At 36.1% G+C, this 21554-nt stretch overlaps 1 protein-coding gene across 2 annotated transcripts in view; it reads right to left on the bottom strand.

Moving 5' to 3' along the window:
* LOC138329323 (sperm-specific sodium:proton exchanger-like) overlaps positions 1-14344 on the bottom strand; it is a 50410-nt gene extending 36066 nt beyond the window's left edge. For both annotated transcript variants that reach the window (XM_069276229.1, XM_069276230.1), the window contains exon 1: positions 14080-14344. The gene's annotated coding sequence lies outside the window, so the exon portion shown is untranslated. The remainder of the gene's footprint in view (positions 1-14079) is intronic.
* Positions 14345-21554: the final 7210 nt, after the last annotated feature.

Below are 21554 nucleotides of genomic sequence, written 5' to 3'. Positions count from 1 at the left end.
GTACTACATGATCCTTTAAGACAACTGAACGCCCTAAGTGCAAAAGAGTTTCTTGGCACGACACAAGCAACTTGTCAGTGATGGTTTAAATAGGGAGCCACATCAAATAGATTCATCTTAATGCACGTGACCCGGCCACAGGCACGTGAGACCAGCGCTGTACTAAGAAACTGACCGCTTTAGGCAGTTCTTTGAAAGTGCGCAAATATTAGCACGTTTTAACGTGTTCGCAATCTATCATTTTCAGATTGGATTATTTACAAAGTACTCTTGTCACTTGATAATGTATTTTTATAAAAAGAAATGTTGGCCAGTCTAAGTTACAGCGTACGAACTCTATCGTCGACAGATCATGAGCGATACTAATCATTTGAACAATAATTGGTGTAATTGTTATCTGTATGTCTAATTAACATAAAAAGTAATAGAAAATAAATATTGCTTTTGGTGGATGCGCATATTCCATGTACGGCATAGTGCCGTGGACTTTTTAAATAATTAATAAAAAGCTCAAACTTTTAAGTTGTAACTGAAGAAAAGTACTTCTTTGTCTACTCCCGTTTCCAATTGAAATAAAATACCATTTGTCACTGTTGCAGCATCTTTAAATGTATCATATACCAAGTCCCATACTGCCTTGGTATATTTCACAAGGCTGAGATTTATATAAACATAGAAATATAATATTGTTTACTAGCTAAATAAACGGTCTCATTGTGACAAACAACGAATGATGAGATAATGTATGGTCCTTCCGAGTGGACGCGCATCTAAAATATCCCAAGTTACATGTCTTACAAATTAAAAGTATTCTTAAATTCCGTGCATGACCCTACATCTCTCTCCATAGGACACTACCATAACTAGGGCAGCGGTGGCTGAGTGGTTGACAACTACCCCAGTGTCCATCCACCTCATTCTGACCTATAAGAGGGAAGTGACTCTGAAAGAGATCAAAATGGTTCATTTCTACTAGCCAAACTATATGACATTTTAGTGGTTAACAAAACTCAAATGTTAATGTTATTGCTTACATTCATCAAAGTTTAATATCAAATTAAACCTGTGTGAGGTCTATTGGGGATCGAGACACAGGGATACGGTGTCGGGAGGGACGAGGCTTAGTGACGGAAATAGCACTTAGAAAAAACGCTGAGATCAATAGAATTTTACACCTTCTGAGAGAAACTGTATGGTCGTTTTTCAATAATAGCTCGATTACTTCGGGCCATGATCTTGTAACATTTAATTGTTGTGATATGAGGTATCGTGTGTTTTCAAAAACTCAAGAAAGAAAACTTAATAAATTCAGTTATGATTACGTTTTTCAGGAAATTCCAACCTTCTTCATCTTTAAAAATGTATGATGCATTCACAGATATATGTGTATACATGAGTTATATGTCTACAGCGGCAAAAACAAAGATCATGTTGTAAAATCATGTCCTTGGAATCTAGTAAAGTAATATTAACCTCTTTTTAGACATAAATAGCTTGTTATAGGTTATGTGTTCTGGAGACAATGCGGTGAACGAGGCCTTCTACAGTATGCAACTCTTTTTAGATTTACTATTGACTGACTGTAGATGACCATGACTATATAGGTTTATAGGGATTATGTATAATGTCCCTGAAACAAGGATTGTTTGGGTATGGCAATATAAAACCATCGAGAATACGTGGTTCAAAATGTATTTTGTTTATAACATACCATTTAAGAATGATAATAAATAATAATTTTTCATTCAAACAACGCTGACATATACCAACTGCTTTTAGCTATACGCTATCTAGAATGGACGTTTCTTTGATTTATGAGATTATATAAACAATAAATACACATATCTCTCTCCTAATGGTACAGGAGGAATGTTCTCTCCTCGGCATCATCTTTAAGACAATGTATGCGATGCCAGAAGACGGATATTTGTTTACGGATCAACTGTCACGTAGGAATACAGGGCAGTAGCTAAATGTGTTTTGTCTACATCCATGAGATGTCAACTCCCAGCTTACACCAGCTTATACTGTCTCTACATGTATGGATTGCTCTGATTTATAGCAGGGTCACAGATGGACCTCGGAACTACTGGCTACTATATACTACAGAAGAAATATTGGCCAATATATACTACACAATGTGTGTACTCCGAAATTAATATTATCAACATGCTACAAATAGAAGTGCTTTGAAGCCCATGGCGAATTGAAATCCAGATTCCAAGTACACAGCCAATGGATAATGTGTGAACAAGTTTATTTCATTTCAAATTAAGCAGTATTACAATCTACAATGTACAATATTTCAATAAAGTGGGTTATAATTCCACTGAATTTACAAAGTATCAAATTTCAAATAGGATATGAAAATTTCACGAATCATAAATCATATTTGAACAACAGGTGATATATAATCCTGTGGCAACAATGGGTCTTCATTTTCACCTAAATTATAGCAATTCGTTTGTTTTCATTACAGTACAAAGTTAATTAAATTACAAAATGCATTTCCTTTAGTTATTTTGTAACTAAAATGATAAAATTGAGTTTGATAGGATCGATTACACATATTCTTGAAACATATAGTACATTAACTTATACCTATAAAAGTAAAAGTTGATAAATCACATTTGGAATATGTGCGTATATACTGTATGAACCCACATAAACATTTGAATTTGCATGTATGGAAATGTATATGCATACAAGTGTGCACATTGCCAGACAAGTTAATTACCTTTAGCCATTTATAACCTAGGCTTCTCCCCGTTATAACACAGCGGATATGCCATTATAACCTTTGCAGAGAATAAAGAATCAATTTACACGGAGTTTTAACCGATTATATCCTTAATTAAACATAGAAATAGAAAGGCATTTCATGTGACGATCACTAAATGTACAAATTGTATGTACTCAAACGTTCAGTATAGATGTCGCGAGGTAAAGTTTGATGTACATTAAAAAATCGCTCACATTTATTTTAACATATGACGATGTGAATTAAACTTTAAATTTCACCTGTACAGGATGGCTGTTTATGTTTTACATGCATTGTTTATGTTTAGTATGGTTATCCTAAAAGTACATCTACACTTTAAATCAACCTGTATTTATTTACCTAAATGTTATAACTTATTTCCAAACAAACACACTTGTACTTTATTATAACAAGGTAAGAACTGCATGACGCCTTATACAAACATGATGCTGCATAACAATATGTGAATTTGCATTGTTCTGTGCAGTCTAAAATGCAATAAACAATTAAAGTTCAATACCTCTGCCTTACCCGTGGCAGTTTGGTACTAGGTGCCGTACACACAATAGGAACATACAGTATCCTAAATTAGACACCTCTATATGTCTTTTTTGTGAGATAAGTATACAAAACGTATTTAGATAGAGAAATCCGGGAATGTTTGCATAACGACTTACTGAAATTTCACTATTCGAAACAAAAATGTAATAATTCATCATTTTGGAAAGCATGCATAATTTGTCCCCCGCACTGATTAATGCGACATGTATAAGTCGGATCTAGTATTTTGTCGTAAAATTGTTATCAATAAAAGTAGGCTTGTCAGGGATAAGCCTTGTCAGGGAATATGGATCAGTTTGAAGAGCCACTAAAGAGGAATTAATCAGTCATATCGTTCAAGCAGCCCCTTCCAAAATCCAGATTTTAATGCATAATGCATTTTGATTATCATCACGGTAATGGACCCCAAAACGGTATAGATCTAGGTTTATTTACGTCTCACAAGAAAACGCACGTTTCACAAATTGCAACTTTTCTAGTTGTTTACTTGGTTCTGCATGGAAAACCATTTGCGACCCTCCAATAAAGAAAAAAAGGATCAATTATGAAACAGTTGGACGTCTATCTTCTAAAATGAAGGAGGAATGTCACATATGAGAGCGTACATCGTCATTTAGTTGATCATTAAATCAAAACAGGTTCTACTGTATATCTTATACTGTGTACCCCTACTTTCTGTCTACCAGGTGCAGACAATACCTACCAGAAAGGGACAATACCATTCGAAATGACGGATCCAATAAAAGTACACATCCTCTTCACATGTTAGACACAAAGCTTCTAAGGACTTCAAACTCTAAAACAAGTAGTGAAGGGGTAAAACATTTTTACAGATTTGTCGAAAATGACAAAGGGACCTAATGTATGATTTTATTTATTTGGTCCTTTTAAACGATGTGTAAAGTCAATACTGATAGAAAGGGACCGTATATTACAACGGATGTCCACCACAGAACAACTCAAAATGACCGCTCCAATAAAAAAAGCCCCCCCCCTACCTCATGTTCCATGTTACTCGAAATCCGGAAAAATTAACTCGATACTCGAAAACGTTGAATCTAAACTCGAGACTCGACAAAAAGAATTCCCCATCTCATGTTAGCCTAAAAGCTTATATGACTTCCAACTCTAAAAAAAGTAGTGAATGGGTAAACATTTTAACAGATTTGTCAAAATTGACAAAGGAACCTATTGACTATATGATTGTTTTTTTATTTGAATCAGCGTAAATAACTCTAACCGATAACGTCTTATTGTCATTGTTTACACCACAATTATTTTTATCATTCGACTGAGATGGAGATTTCGAGTCATTTTGTAGAACGGGTTAGATGAACCCCTGTTTATGGAATCCGTTAGTGACTTGGCAGTTGTGGTTTTAGTCGTATAATAACATCTATTTCCTAGAAAGACCTTGTGACCCTAACATCATTGGCGAGTTCTAGAAGGACGGTCATATACCAGGAGATCCTGGCCGTGTCACAAACATAAGATCACTAGAGCCCCTAGCCCAGACTACCAACAGCCAGACTGGTTACATCCCACACTATAATAAAATCATCTGTGGCACAAGATTATTAATTACATTAAACCTACGAAGTTGAAACTCCAGGAACACACAAATACCACAAACTCTACACCCAACAAAACTGTTTATAAAAAATCAATCTTTCCCCGAACTATCACAGACTGGAACTCTTTACTATCATCAGAACTATCACTGACTGGAACTTGGAACTCTTTATCATCATCAGAACTATCACTGACTGGAACTCTTTATCATCATCAGAACTATCACTGACTGGAACTCTTTATCATCATCAGAACTATCACTGACTGGAACTCTTTATCATCATCAGAACTATCACTGACTGGAACTCTTTATCATCATCAGAACTATCACTGACTGGAACTCTTTATCATCATCAGAACTATCACTGACTGGAACTCTTTATCATCATCAGAACTATCACTGACTGGAACTCTTTATCATCATCAGAACTATCACTGACTGGAACTCTTTATCATCATCAGAACTATCACTGACTGGAACTCTTTATCATCATCAGAACTATCACTGACTGGAACTCTTTATCATCATCAGAACTATCACTGACTGGAACTCTTTATCATCATCAGAACTATCACTGACTGGAACTCTTTATCATCATCAGAACTATCACTGACTGGAACTCTTTATCATCATCAGAACTATCACTGACTGGAACTCTTTATCATCATCAGAACTATCACTGACTGGAACTCTTTATCATCATCAGACCTATCACTGACTGGAACTCTTTATCATCATCAGAACTATCACTGACTGGAACTCTTTATCATCATCAGAACTATCACTGACTGGAACTCTTTATCATCATCAGAACTATCACTGACTGGAACTCTTTATCATCATCAGAACTATCACTGACTGGAACTCTTTATCATCATCAGAACTATCACTGACTGGAACTCTTTATCATCATCAGAACTATCACTGACTGGAACTCTTTATCATCATCAGAACTATCACTGACTGGAACTCTTTATCATCATCAGAACTATCACTGACTGGAACTCTTTATCATCATCAGAACTATCACTGACTGGAACTCTTTATCATCATCAGACCTATCATTGACTGGAACTCTTTATCATCATCAGAACTATCACTGACTGGAACTCTTTATCATCATCAGAACTATCACTGACTGGAACTCTTTATCATCATCAGAACTATCACTGACTGGAACTCTTTATCATCATCAGACCTATCACTGACTGGAACTCTTTATCATCATCAGAACTATCACTGACTGGAACTCTTTATCATCATCAGAACTATCACTCACTGGAACTCTTTACTATCATCAGAACTATCACTGACTGGAACTCTTATCATCATCAGAACTATCATGACTGGAACTCTTTTCATCATCAGAACTATCACTGACTGGAACTCTTTATCATCATCAGAACTATCATGACTGGAACTCTTTATCATCATCAGAACTATCACTGACTGGAACTCTTTATCATCATCAGAACTATCAGACTGGAACTCTTTATCATCATCAGACTATCACTGACTGGAACTCTTTATCATCATCAGACCTATCACTGACTGGAACTCTTTATCATCATCAGAACTATCACTGACTGGAACTCTTTATCATCATCAGAACTATCACTGACTGGAACTCTTTTCTATCATCAGAACTATCACTGACTGGAACTCTTTATCATCATCAGAACTATCACTGACTGGAACTCTTTATCATCATCAGAACTATCACTGACTGGAACTCTTTTCTATCATCAGAACTATCACTGACTGGAACTCTTTTCTATCATCAGAACTATCACTGACTGGAACTCTTTATCATCATCAGAACTATCACTGACTGGAACTCTTTATCATCATCAGACCTATCACTGACTGGAACTCTTTATCATCATCAGAACTATCACTGACTGGAACTCTTTATCATCATCAGAACTATCACTGACTGGAACTCTTTATCATCATCAGAACTATCACTGACTGGAACTCTTTATCATCATCAGAACTATCACTGACTGGAACTCTTTATCATCATCAGAACTATCACTGACTGGAACTCTTTATCATCATCAGACCTATCACTGACTGGAACTCTTTATCATCATCAGAACTATTACTGACTGGAACTCTTTATCATCATCAGACCTATCACTGACTGGAACTCTTTATCATCATCAGAACTATCACTGACTGGAACTCTTTATCATCATCAGAACTATTACTGACTGGAACTCTTTATCATCATCAGAACTATCACTCACTGGAACTCTTTATCATCATCAGACCTATCACTGACTGGAACTCTTTACTATCATCAGAACTATCACTGACTGGAACTCTTTATCATCATCAGAACTATCACTGACTGGAACTCTTTATCATCATCAGACCTATCACTGACTGGAACTCTTTACTATCATCAGAACTATCACTGACTGGAACTCTTTATCATCATCAGAACTATCACTGACTGGAACTCTTTATCATCATCAGACCTATCACTGACTGGAACTCTTTATCATCATCAGAACTATCACTCACTGGAACTCTTTATCATCATCAGATCTATCACTGACTGGAACTCTTTACTATCATCAGTAGTAATCCTAACATGTGTGAGTCACACCTAAACCTGTTCTGTTTAGGTCTGCGCTAGCCTTTTAATACGACTCACATGCATGAACCCTATTTTTATGATATTTAAAAAGTATTTAATTTGATGTAACCTTCCAGAATCAACTTCATTCAATTCTCTGACACAAAAGAAGAAGGAACAAAAAAAAATTATATGTCGTCACTAACATCAGAAAAGAGTCCTAGAAGTACAAAACAGGTGCATGCATGGTTTCCATAAAATAGCAGCCGAGTTCAAGATGATGAGAAAGCTAAATAGCGTCCCTAACATCACTGACGAGATCGAGAATGAAATCACGGTTTTAAGCGGTATTTCTAACATAAGAGACGAGCCAGAGGACGAAACAGATTATAGACCCCTTACATCAGAGACGAGTCCTAGAAAAACAAAGCAGCTGTCTGGTGACCATCACTACCAAGTCCTAGCCGAACAGGACAGCTGTATAGTGACCATCACTGACAAGTCCTAGCCGAACAGGACAGCTCTCTGGTGACCATCACTGACAAGTCCTAGCCGAACAGGACAGCTGTATAGTGACCATCACTGACAAGTCCTAGCCGAACAGGACAGCTGTATGGCGACCATCACTGACAAGTCCTAGCCGAACAGGACAGCTGTATGGTGACCATCACTAACAAGTCCTAGCCGAACAGGACAGCTGTATGGTGACCATCACTGACAAGTCCTAGCCGAACAGGACAGCTGTATGGTGACCATCACTGTCAAGTCCTAGCCGAACAGGACAGCTGTATAGTGACCATCACTGACAAGTCCTAGCCGAACAGGACAGCTGTATGGTGACCATCACTGACAAGTCCTAGCCGAACAGGACAGCTGTATGGTGACCATCACTGACAAGTCCTAGCCGAACAGGACAGCTGTATGGTGACCATCACTGACAAGTCCTAGCCGAACAGGACAGCTGTATGGTGACCATCACTGACAAGTCCTAGCCGAACAGGACAGCTGTATGGTGACCATCACTGACAAGTCCTAGCCGAACAGGACAGCTGTATGGTGACCATCACTGTCAAGTCCTAGCCGAACAGGACAGCTGTAAGGTGACCATCACTAACAAGTCCTAGCCGAACAAGACAGCTGTATGGTGACCATCACTGTCAAGTCCTAGCCGAACAGGACAGCTGTATGGTGACCATCACTGACAAGTCCTAGCCGAACAGGACAGCTGTATGGTGACCATCACTGACAAGTCTAGCCGAACAGGACAGCTGTATGGTGACCATCACTGACAAGTCCTAGCCGAACAGGACAGCTGTATGGTGACCATCACTGACAAGTCCTAGCCGAACAGGACAGCTGTATGGTGACCATCACTGAGTCCTAGCCGAACAGGACAGCTGTATGGTGACCATCACTGACAAGTCCTAGCCGAACAGGACAGCTGTATGGTGACCATCACTGACAGTCCTAGCCGAACAGGACAGCTGTATGGTGACCATCACTGTAAGTCCTAGCCGAACAGGACAGCTGTATGGTGACCATCACTGTAAGTCCTAGCCGAACAGGACAGCTGTATGGTGACCATCACTGACAAGTCCTAGCCGAACAGGACAGCTGTATGGTGACCATCACTGACAGTTAGCCGAACAGGACAGTGTATGGTGACCATCACTGACAGTCCTAGCCGAACAGGACAGCTGTATGGTGACCATCACTGACAAGTCCTAGCCGAACAGGACAGCTGTATGGTGACCATCACTGACAAGTCCTAGCCGAACAGGACAGCTGTATGGTGACCATCACTGACAAGTCCTAGCCGAACAGGACAGCTGTATGGTGACCATCACTGACAAGTCCTAGCCGAACAGGACAGCTGTATGGTGACCATCACTGTCAAGTCCTAGCCGAACAGGACAGCTGTATGGTGACCATCACTGACAAGTCCTAGCCGAACAGGACAGCTGTATGGTGACCATCACTGACAAGTCCTAGCCGAACAGGACAGCTGTATGGTGACCATCACTGTTACAAGTCCTAGCCGAACAGGACAGCTGTATGGTGACCATCACTGACAAGTCCTAGCCGAACAGGACAGCTGTATGGTGACCATCACTGACAAGTCCTAGCCGAACAGGACAGCTGTATGGTGACCATCACTGTCAAGTCCTAGCCGAACAGGACAGCTGTAAGGTGACCATCACTGTCAAGTCCTAGCCGAACAGGACAGCTGTATGGTGACCATCACTGTCAAGTCCTAGCCGAACAGGACAGCTGTATGGTGACCATCACTGACAAGTCCTAGCCGAACAGGACAGCTGTATGGTGACCATCACTGTCAAGTCCTAGCCGAACAGGACAGCTGTATGGTGACCATCACTGACAAGTCCTAGCCGAACAGGACAGCTGTATGGTGACCATCACTGACAAGTTCTAGCCGAACAGGACAGCTGTATGGTGACCATCACTGACAAGTCCTAGCCGAACAGGACAGCTGTATGGTGACCATCACTGTTAAGTCCTAGCCGAACAGGACAGCTGTATGGTGACCATCACTGACAAGTCCTAGCCGAACAGGACAGCTGTATGGTGACCATCACTGTCAAGTCCTAGCCGAACAGGACAGCTGTATGGTGACCATCACTGACAAGTCCTAGCCGAACAGGACAGCTGTATGGTGACCATCACTGACAAGTTCTAGGCGAACAGGACAGCTGTATGGTGACCATCACTGACAAGTCCTAGCCGAACAGGACAGCTGTATGGTGACCAACACTGACAAGTTCTAGCCGAACAGGACAGCTGTATAGTGACCATCACTGACAAGTCCTAGCCGAACAGGACAGCTGTATGTATGATTACCTTACCTTCATTGACGAGTCCTTGAAGGAAGAAGAGGTGGTTTGATTGAGTTTATGTGTCTTTTGTGCAATCTTCTTCAACCGGCAATATACTTATTACATCACTCCTTGATTCAGACGCGTGCACCAAGTGCAAATCTACCGGGTATACGTTAAAAGATCAAACTGGCCCCTATTCTGCATTGGTTACTATTACATAATTGCGATTGTTCATAGCATCTATCTACATGTATCTTATTGATCCCAAAGTATAGGACCCGGAATGTTTGACCTGATACTTCCACAGTAAAATTGAGATATATTTGAATTGGAAGGAGGAATTAATAATCTTTCCCACCCAGATGATACGTGATTATAATAATGGGCGTGTTGCTCGCTAGCTGATGTGCAATTAATGCATGTTTATCACGTGAGAAACCACGCCCACGTACTTTGATGTGGTTAGTTTACGTTGGCGAGGAGTACCAGGTTGATATCACAGATATAGCATTTGGTAGGTCGGTTTATTTACTTGTGAGTGACTTTGCTTCAATTGTTATACTTTTTTGACTCTTTTCATGGCAATATTGACTCAATCTGATTAAAGTACAGATTCTTATTCTTATTTCGTTCTATAAAGGATCTGAAAACATCGCATTAGAGGACACGTTCTGTAGACCTTTGGATTACCCTATCAAACTGCCACTTCCTTTCTGACAAGATAGGAATGGTTTGTAGAGCTGTCAAGACAATTTTATGTAGTTATTTCGACCTAAGATCATACTATAACAATATATGTATATTAATTCTGTGACGAAATGTCGTTTTCAGTTTATTTAGCCAGATGGAGAAAATACAGATTAACTACGTACAGGGCGTATAAAGGTCATCAAAACATGACCCCTAACGGGATGTTGTCCGAATCAAACGGAGTGAGAATAATTATATGTAACTTTAATCAGATTGATTGTGGTTAGGCGATGTGGTAAGGTTAATGACCGTGAGAGCATCATTGCACACATTTTCCTATCTTGAGAACAGTCACTGTCCTATCAGTATGCCCATAGGATCAATGTAATATTCAGATGTTATGTGGGTATTTCATTGGATAATTGTGAACTATCATCTTAGTGAAATGATATAACATGGACGTCATGATCACACTTTGTATTAACCATGGCATTTCAAAAGTACCAAGATTAGTTATTCATTGAAGGCTGCAAAGCGTTAAGCATATTGCTTTTATTCGACGGTATAACCCGTTTTTCCATTCTTGGACTGAATCCAATCTTGAAGGCCACACAACAGGAAAGTCATGGCTATAAGTAGAAATGATATATCGGTAATAGATATTTTCGTTAACCTCCTAACAAGAACATAAAAATGATCTTGCAGTGGGATTCCATTCGTTACCATCGAATATGCTGGGGTGTTTTTTTTATTGTTTTCCGTAGGAGATCTCAAAAATGAATTAAAAACTTTCAAACATATGAACGCACAATTATAAATAAGAGTCTTAATCACGCATTTGTGTATTCGATAGTATATCGGAGAAAATAACAAACAATGCGAAGTATTACATGCGCGAAAGTAAATTGGTTAACATAAATAAGTAAAGCCAGAGTACGCCACGCCCTATATTTTACAGTGACCTCGCTACATACGCGGAACATGTTCAGCGACAGATGTGACCAAGATATTTACTCTCTTAAATTTCGATATGTAGATTCTTCTTATAATGATACAGTATTTAACAATACATTTATATAAATTAAATGCAATAGAACAATTTTCATTTGATCATATACATTCTTTTATCCTTCTATGTCACAGGGGATCGTAAGATAAATGTTACGTAAAAATGTTGATTTTGCTATCACAGGGGCGCGTAAGATCAATAAAAGTCTGTTCACAGTATGTCTATTGAAAGTGTATGGAGTACGTTCGTATTATTATTAAATCGTCTTTAAGCTCTAAAACAAAAATATTTAACCCATAAAACTGCATAACTGGTACAGTGGGATTGGGAATATTGCCCATCCTATGGTATTCCTAAATTAAAAATAGTGTTTCAGACTATATGTTATATAATTACATGATAATAATAAAAAAAAGTATTAATTTGAATCGAAATTTTATTTAGATGATGGTCATCGTTTCATTGTATCCAAGATTCGTTGAATAATTCTATGAAAAACATTTTAGTGGTAGTTCAACACTAGTCGCTATTTGTGTAGCGTTTCGCTAAAATCGTTTGTGATATATTGGAACACACTTTTTCCTACCCAGAAATGACTTTTAATGTCGATTTAAAATTATTGATAGAAAAGTTACTGTACATTTAAGAAATATTCTTTTACAGACTCCTTGTATGATCATGAACCGAACAAAAGAGAGAAAATGGGAAAAAAACACTTTGACAAACGGCAAACATAACTACAACAATGTACATTTCCAAGAATCTCACGTCAAATTATATTGCAAAACTCCAGCAGATGCCGCCATTTTGTCCCTCCGTCCTCGAAATCCTGACGTCACGTCATTTTATTGTTTTTGTCATGACGTCACAATGAATTTCCAGCCAATGGATATCTATATAATATTTGTACAATTCAACGTAAAATAATCGGATACCACAAAGCCAGACAACATAGTAGATGCATAACACAGTCAGTGATGTATATCTTCATTAAAATTTACAGACTTTTTGTCTTGCACCAGAAAAAAATTACATGTCATGTGCTGTTTAAAGCATTACGGTTAAATAATAGGACTTTTATACTTTTCTGCTAAATCTGTACCAACCATATATCACAGTTGTATTTTAAAAATTACTTGAACCATTGCGAAAAAAAATGCAATGACTTGATGTACTAATTCATTTTACATTTTGCCGTGGATGTTTCGGTCCGCGTGTAAGACAATCAATTCCAACTAGAGCGACCCATAGTTTGTTTTGATGTCAAGGTAATAATATCCAACCCCTTACTGGTAGACTGATATATTTTATTCTAGTTGTATCTAATAGTTATACACTAGAAATCATTTTATTTCATTTTTCTTATATGTCAGAGTAGTATCGCTAAAACCCATATGAATCCAGATGATAAATACAATATTATCTAATATGAACTCAACAAAACTCACATAAATAATCTATTGCCGACAATATGACATACTCTGCATGTGTGTTTCATGTAATGATAAAACATTGTACTGATTATACTTATTATTTATTGTATTATGCATTGAAGAAATCAAAATCATTTACCGGTAGGGTTTGTGTTCGTCACGTTCAAACATATAACCTTTCCAAGCGCTGATCCAGGATTCCCATTACATTAACCATTTTGGATGACAGAGGCATAAACAATTTCGGCCTTTTTCTCATCTATGGAGTGTTACTTTCTTTAATCTCTAACGACTTAAAAATAGTACGTTCACCGCAGCATACAATATACGTATTCTAATACCAAGAAACAAACAATTAATGATATACTACTTTGTGAACACTATATAACGTTATCTTTAGTGTCCTTACATTATATTCAAATTATGAACATAATTGGAATATTGTTTTAATTACTACTATATGAATAAGAGCAATGACATGTATATTTCCATATTGCATTACCATTTTAATTTCGTTTAAAAATTAGAATACAAGTTAGTGACGTCTATAGCTCACGAGCCATCAATTAGCACATGTGAAGACAAAATTTCTCACCTTACATGATGAAACAAGTGTGAAGTATCTTACCTTGATCTGTATAATCCCGGATTGTTTCAGCAGCACTATGACAACTCCGGATTCAGCTTCAGAATATCTTATATTCCTGGCGGAAAATTTCTTTTTCTTCCTAAAACACTTCGTTAAATAATACCAAGATATTATTCCTAAAGTTAGATAAGTTATGTTCCTGCCCACGCTGACATTTTATTTGATGTTAACATGTGAACGTTTCCTATTGTAATACAGAGCCTGGTGTTATCCCCGTGTGTGTGAGAATCGTCAACACTTGCACTGTATCATACCTATCTCTAGTGCAGGTAAATATACAAGTTAAGTCCAGGTAAGAACAGGTTGGCCTGCTCAGTCAGCTTACATTCATCACGATACTCATAGACCATACGGCTGTCACTGACAAATGTGTAGCTGCTGGAGGGGATCAAGTCAACGAAAAATTTATTCTCCGCAACATCTTTTGGTCGCAGTTTGACTTGGTTGGTAATTAGCCCTAAACTTCCCTATTCGTGAAAAACAAACAAGAATGTGTTTTTATATTGTTAGTCATTCGATTCATGGGAAAATACAAAAAAAGTGCACGTAAAAAATCTTACTATTATTGATGTGTCTAGATGAGATTCTTGTAGTACTACACTGTTATTGTAGACCTTATAGATGACAAAGTTACCAATCATAACAGGTGTTTTAGTGAAGTTATAAATTGAACTCGTTTCCATTTAATTGATATAATGTTTTCCTCCAATCATTTCCATGGCAGAAATGAACAAGTAAATTTTATTTTGAATATCAACTTAAATGTGTAATGAATAATGAACTCCATTTTAAAACTTACTATTGCTGTTTTCAGTTGCAAACATGCGCAAGGTTATTCAAGTGAATTTATCTATTATATCAATAAAGAATATGGAACAGGTTCTTATAATGTTATTGTTACACAACTTATGAGAGTTTTATGTGAGACGTTTACATGACCAGTATGATGTGTACCCTGTCATCTTCATCAGACAAAAGAAATCACAATAACAATAGCATTACAAAAGCCATACTTTCCAACCCGAAGAATACTTACAAATATTGAACAGGTGAGTAAATAAAACATTCTTGTTATATGCAGCAGCCAAACTTCAGACGTTTTTGTCATTTTTATTGATAATGGGTTTAATGGATGTAATTGTATAATTCACTATTGTTTGTAGTTTTCCTTAAATTGTTTTACTATTATTTATTTATTGTTAAAATTAGACGAATTAACATTTACTCAATATAATGTTCTTGTGTGTAAACTTTATCACGAAATTGTTTTTCATAATAATCTGATCAAAACGTTCGACGAAAAAATTGCTTTCAAAAGGACACGTCTTTTAACATTCAATAAAACATTGATGATCTTTATTATTCTTATCATAATTTGATGTTTCTTCTCATTGATTTAAACACATAGTAACAATACACAGGTAAATATTATGCCCAAAAGCCATTTTGGTGTATTAACTGTCCCAATGTTAGGGCGTTAAGTAGACCGCCGCCACGTCATTAAGACGTTTGATTCTATGAATGTTGGGTGCGGTAGGATGCTGACAATGAGATTAGATACCGGAGATCCTATTGTCATATCCGGGCCTCAGTAGCCAAGCAGTTTGAGTGTATTCTACACCTAGTCCTTCTGATCTACCTGTCATAAATGACGGATTAAAAATTAATGACGGAGTAAAACAAAGGGGAGTAACTCTGATAATGTAACTAGCCTGTCGCCTCCAATTCATGAGTTGGAGGTTACTAGCAAATTGTTGCCATGCATGGAGACGAGTAGTTTTACTCGGGTACTCCTATCTTCTCCATGTAAAGAATACTTGGCAGATACTAACGAAGGTGTAAAAATAATACCGAACAATCGCTCGACTATCGACTCTTTGACATTCCGTTAAATTTCAGTAAACAATTCCATAAACAATGCCTATATTAAACGTTATTAAGTTCATTATCTTACGACTTCATAATTTATCATTTATGCGACAGATATTTATTTCCCAACTTTTTAACCGATAATCGAACTTCCAACAGCGAAATATGAAAAATAGTTTAACAACTTAGTAAAATATTCGACAAAGAACAACAATCAAAGTTCTAGCACAGACATCAAGGATTCTTTATAGGCCACCTAAAACAGTTGAGGATTATTTAGTTTTGCCAGAGATATACTATATAATCTTATTGTGAAATAATAGCAGAGAGACGGTTGTGAATATAAAAAAACTGCTTTGATGATGTAGAAAAGATGTATTTAAGATGTTAAAAAGAAAAAGAAAGGTAAGCAGTGAAGCATATAATTAAAAGTACCTAATCTTATTTATTTAATCAACTGGATCGAAATGATTCAAAGCTATAATAATGAATGAATGAATTGCAATCATGAGAATATAATTATCATAATAAGTATATCAGCTCTGATTTGACTTTCAATGTAATCTCAAACGAGTATCTACGTAAACTGAAATGTAATGTGCTTTCATGTCTCATTTAGTCATGTCAGCAAATTCTTTGGAAGCAAATATTCAAATATGATACACATTTTGCAGACGAAAAAAAACGGACATTATTTTACGAATTCGGTATCATTTTTATAACATTAGATAATTTGGTAAAGAAATAGCAATGTTAAAGGTGCTCCACCGCCGACAGAGCAAAAATGATATTCATCTTTTGAACAATAATCGGTGTTTAATCGTGTATATATATGTCTAATTAACACAAAAATAATATGAATTAATTTATTTTGCTTTTGGTGCATGCGCAATCAGTAGTACATTTCATATAGGATATAGTGCCACGGAATTTTTTCGGGATGCAACTAATCATTTTTTTTAATATTTTTAACTACGAAGTAAAATGAAAAGCTAAATGTTTTCAATGGTGGTAATGGTGTAAAGTAAGTAACTTTTGTAACTGAAGAAAAATACTAAATCATCTGCTCCTGTTTTTGATAGTGAAAAAATACCATTTGTCAGCGGTGGTGCATCTTTAAGAACACAATATGCGAGATAGCCACTATTATAATTTTGCCGATTTTATTTCATTCTGAAGTTATATTTATCGCATTTTGTTTTCTGAAATCGATGGCATTAGAGATCAGGAATATGCTACCAAAATGTATTCATTTTTTTGAGAAGGTTGCGCTACCAAAACCATGAAACATTATCTTACTAGTAATGGGAAGTGTAGGACTGGAGTTTTAAAAGAACAAATCAGATTTAAATCACATCTTCAATACGCTTTATCATGGCTTACATGTTATTAAGCGTATTGAAGATCTGATTTTTATCAGATTACACAAGAACATTTACACTGTTTGCACTCTCAATGAATTTCACACCAACAGAATGATATTCTAGTAAGTACGAAGGCTTATGGTGACCATTATAGGCCGAGTTTAAAATATGTTTTATTTGTATAAATTTCGTTAGTTTTTCTTCTCAGAATATCAGTATAAACAGAGGTACAATAAAACACATCGAACAAATCATTCCAAACCGGAAGGAACAGCTATATCTCAGGGTCAGGGAATCAATAACCTTCCACTACGTGGACTATCCACACTTAACGTTTGTGATTTGGTTAGGTTTATATCTAAAACGATTGTGTATATGGAGAATATAGAACTGGGTGACCGATTAGAGCTTGGGTTTACGACTACATCACAAATCTCTGAGATCCTGTGACCATTTGTTCACAGTAAAGCTGTTGGTATTCGTCTGTCTGTCTGAACTTTACGCCTTCTCCTTTCAACTTTAATGCCAAATATATAGCATAATCATTGGCAGGGTTCCCTGTGAGCTACAAACTAGGTAAATACAGTATGTAAAAATGCATCTTTTAATAAGAACCCATAACATGTTATTCTTATGATCACAAGTACAATGGAAGTACATAAATACACGTTTATACAAGAAAACTACGAAAACTTAAAGTGTAAACAAAATAAAAGTAAAATATACATTATATATATAAATGTGTTACTGAATGGAAATGAATTTGAGATTGATCGATGATATTTATTTTACTCCGATTCACACATAGGCTTTTTGTTTCTGTCCTTTTTAAAACAAACACTCATCAATAATCTGCGTCGAATAGCAGAAGCACAAATGTTACAAATATAATCTACAGATGTTTGTTAAATGCTTTATAATAAGCACACAGCTTGGCAGTGACTACTGTGAACTTTTGTTCGCTTCGGATAATTTCTGTGTTGAATTAAATTGAAGAAGAGAGGAAGATGACCAGCAGCAATGCCAAGATGAACAAGGGTTTCATAGCATCTTCTTCTTCTACTGCTTATGTTAAAAAAAGTTTGTGTGGTCAATTTTGTCCTCACACTAAAATGAATATGGATTCTAATTTAAATTCTTATTTGATTTTTAGCTTCATCAAATTCTTTTAACTTTTCATTTTTAGAGCAAAAACAATAATACAAACAGTACAATCTACAGACGTAAACTTATAGAAGTACCAAAACATTATTGAAAAGTAAAAAGTTGTTTTGCACAAAAATAAACCATATCAACAAGAATGGACGATATCGTGTAATTATGTGATTCACATTTCAGACGTAAAATGGGCACACGAAGGTATCGGTATATTTAGTGGTTAACTCATTGGATATCTATTAGAAAACAACCACTTGTGTACACTCCAACTATATTCAGCGGAAACTTTTAAAGACTATTTAAATCTTACTTTTCGTTCCTTTTCATCCACACATACACAACAGTTAGTATTCAAACTGAAAATAAGAGCAAGGAATGATATAGAAAATGATAGTCAGTGGGTTTTTGTATTTAAAGAAATCATAGAAATCGTTCTGATGTAAAGGAGGGGCCATAAAAGAGGCATAACTCGTTACAACTGATGGTTTCCTCGTTAGGATAATGTACCCGCGTCACAGCGAGAGTTATGGACAGTGATAAATCCGGGTATTACAAAGCTATATGTACATTGATTCTAGATTAGTGGCATGACATCTTTAAATGTCTTAATGTGGAATGGTATCTGTGTCGCGGCATGTTTTGTGATAAAAATACACACTTGTAGTTATTCTGTATTTGAATATTCCATAGTCATTTGCCCTTGTGGGAAGGTATTGATCATATAAACATAATGTGTTTGCGAGCGTTACGTCATTATTTTCAGTTTCGTTAACAAAATAATGACGTCACAATAATGTATACCTACAGGCAAGGGAGATTATCCTGTTGCATGCGTAGACAGAATATTCAGCAATCAAACAAATGTTGTGTGGTTTATTTTAGAAGTCAAACGTTATCAGCTATGGATTGTGGAGCAGTAAACGTATATTAAAGCATGATTACGAAATTCACTTTCATGGCTTACAATACAATGATGATATATATAGATAAAAAAAACACATTTATTTGATAGGTCATGAATGTCGTGGGAAGGGTCCTTGAGAACGCGCAATAGGAGTGCACAAGCATACCGTGAAATGAGGGCGAATGGGTCATCTTCCTAACCCATGTGTCATTGTCCGACTAACAACGTGTACTGTAGAAAATCTAACCTTATATTGATCCGGTAAAAGTTCAATTTCCAATCCCATAAGTACAATTTAAGTGATTTCCAAACATAATCCACTGATCCAACGAATAATAATTCGATTTATCTGTCACCGTTTCAACCCGAGTCTTCAATCATCCGTGAAATGATTATTGTCATCCGGTTTGAATAATAGGATGTTGGTTCTACTTGAATGGTTTTGAGGAGAAATTAAATTACGAGAAATGTCTCATGATTTAGGAAGTCACGGGATCGGTAAGTTACCTAAAGTCTATATAAGACCAATTTCTCGATAATGGTTGTACGCTCTGGGTGTGCCAAAATAATTTATTCAAATGATCTCGAAATATTTCTATATTTACAAACACATATCAGTTTACATCAAGTGCTTCTATGCTAGAGAATAATGCTGAAAGAAGTAATCCATTCGCTATTTTCGTCATATTAAACTTAACAATTAAATAATAGCTTATTGTATTTTCAATAACACAGATGGCATGGTACGACATCGAGCTTTGAATATATAAAACGTATGATGACACCGAGTAGAAACATGATAGAATGCTGATAGTGACCTGCTGTCAGAAAAATGAATGAATTGAAGTTTTTCCTTTCTAAATGTTAAAGAGTTTTTTGCCAACAATAAAATTATAGAGAATTTCGATTGCAGCAAAATATACATTTGTCATTCTCTGACAGACACTTGCCAAATGTTAAAAGCATTACTTTAGAACCTTAAAGGCAAAAGAAAGTTGAAATAAAAAAGACACTTAAGAAATTTCGAAAGCATTAAATAGAAAAGAACAAAGCAAGACTAATGTTAATTTTACAGTTATGCCATATGTACCAATTATTCTACGAAAACATCACTTTATTGAACGCGTTTTCCTTTTTCTGACCAAAAATGTTTCCTTTTCACTTCCGAAGCCCTCCCAAACATCTATATTCATTGAATTGACCACATGAATTAACTACAGAGATACAATTATAACCGACAGCTACTATGTAGCAAATATTGTTTTTTCATTGAACAAATACAGGATACACTCTAATCGTAAACAGATGAAAACAAAAACCACCATTCGGCTGATAAAACTGTAATGTATACATTTTTTACTTCCACACCCGACTTGTATAGTAAAACCCTTAAAAGAATTTCACGAATAGACTACAGAATTCTACTCCAAAACGAATGTGCTTCACGATGTACTTTTTGATTCAATCATTTGCATCGCAAAAAGAAATAGGACTGAAAATATAAAGTTTGTAATGAATCTATGAAATTGTGATAGACAAATAGACATTTGAAAAATGCTAAATAAACCAATGACAAGTCATATGTAATGTATAGTAAAATGCATTCATATATGTCAAGGGTAGAACCTGTCCCATATCCATAACTCGGTTGAATATACTAAAAGCTTTCAGAAAATCAAATTTGAGCTGATGTTGCACTGCACGGTAAATCAGCTTTGATGTAAAGGGACCATCCACTCAGATTATTTACATTCAATCACGATTTTGGCAAACAGTTATATTCAAAATAGAAAAACACGCGAATGTGCCAAAAAGGAAAGTTAAATCTACATTATGATTCCATAGATCTCAATGAAACACTACCAAAACATATCGGTATTGACATACAGATGACTTGAAAATATGTATTTCTCAAAATGCGCAATCCGATATGCATTTCTCTATCTCTAAAGAAAGATTACTATCTTTTAAAAACATGCATCAGTCTCAATCAAAATTTAAATATTATTCATGTGACATATTTGCAACCTTCAAAACCTTTATGCAATTTATCGCAGCACTGAGATTTCATCTAATACGCATCTCTATTTATATTGAGCGCGATTTCCATCACGACATTTCGTGGAATGGTAGTAAATTAGATATGCAGACACATTACC

The sequence above is a fragment of the Argopecten irradians genome, chromosome 8 (genome assembly GCF_041381155.1).
Source record: "Argopecten irradians isolate NY chromosome 8, Ai_NY, whole genome shotgun sequence".
Taxonomy (NCBI): Eukaryota; Metazoa; Mollusca; class Bivalvia; order Pectinida; family Pectinidae; genus Argopecten; species Argopecten irradians.
This window is presented reverse-complemented; position numbering and strand designations above follow the sequence as displayed.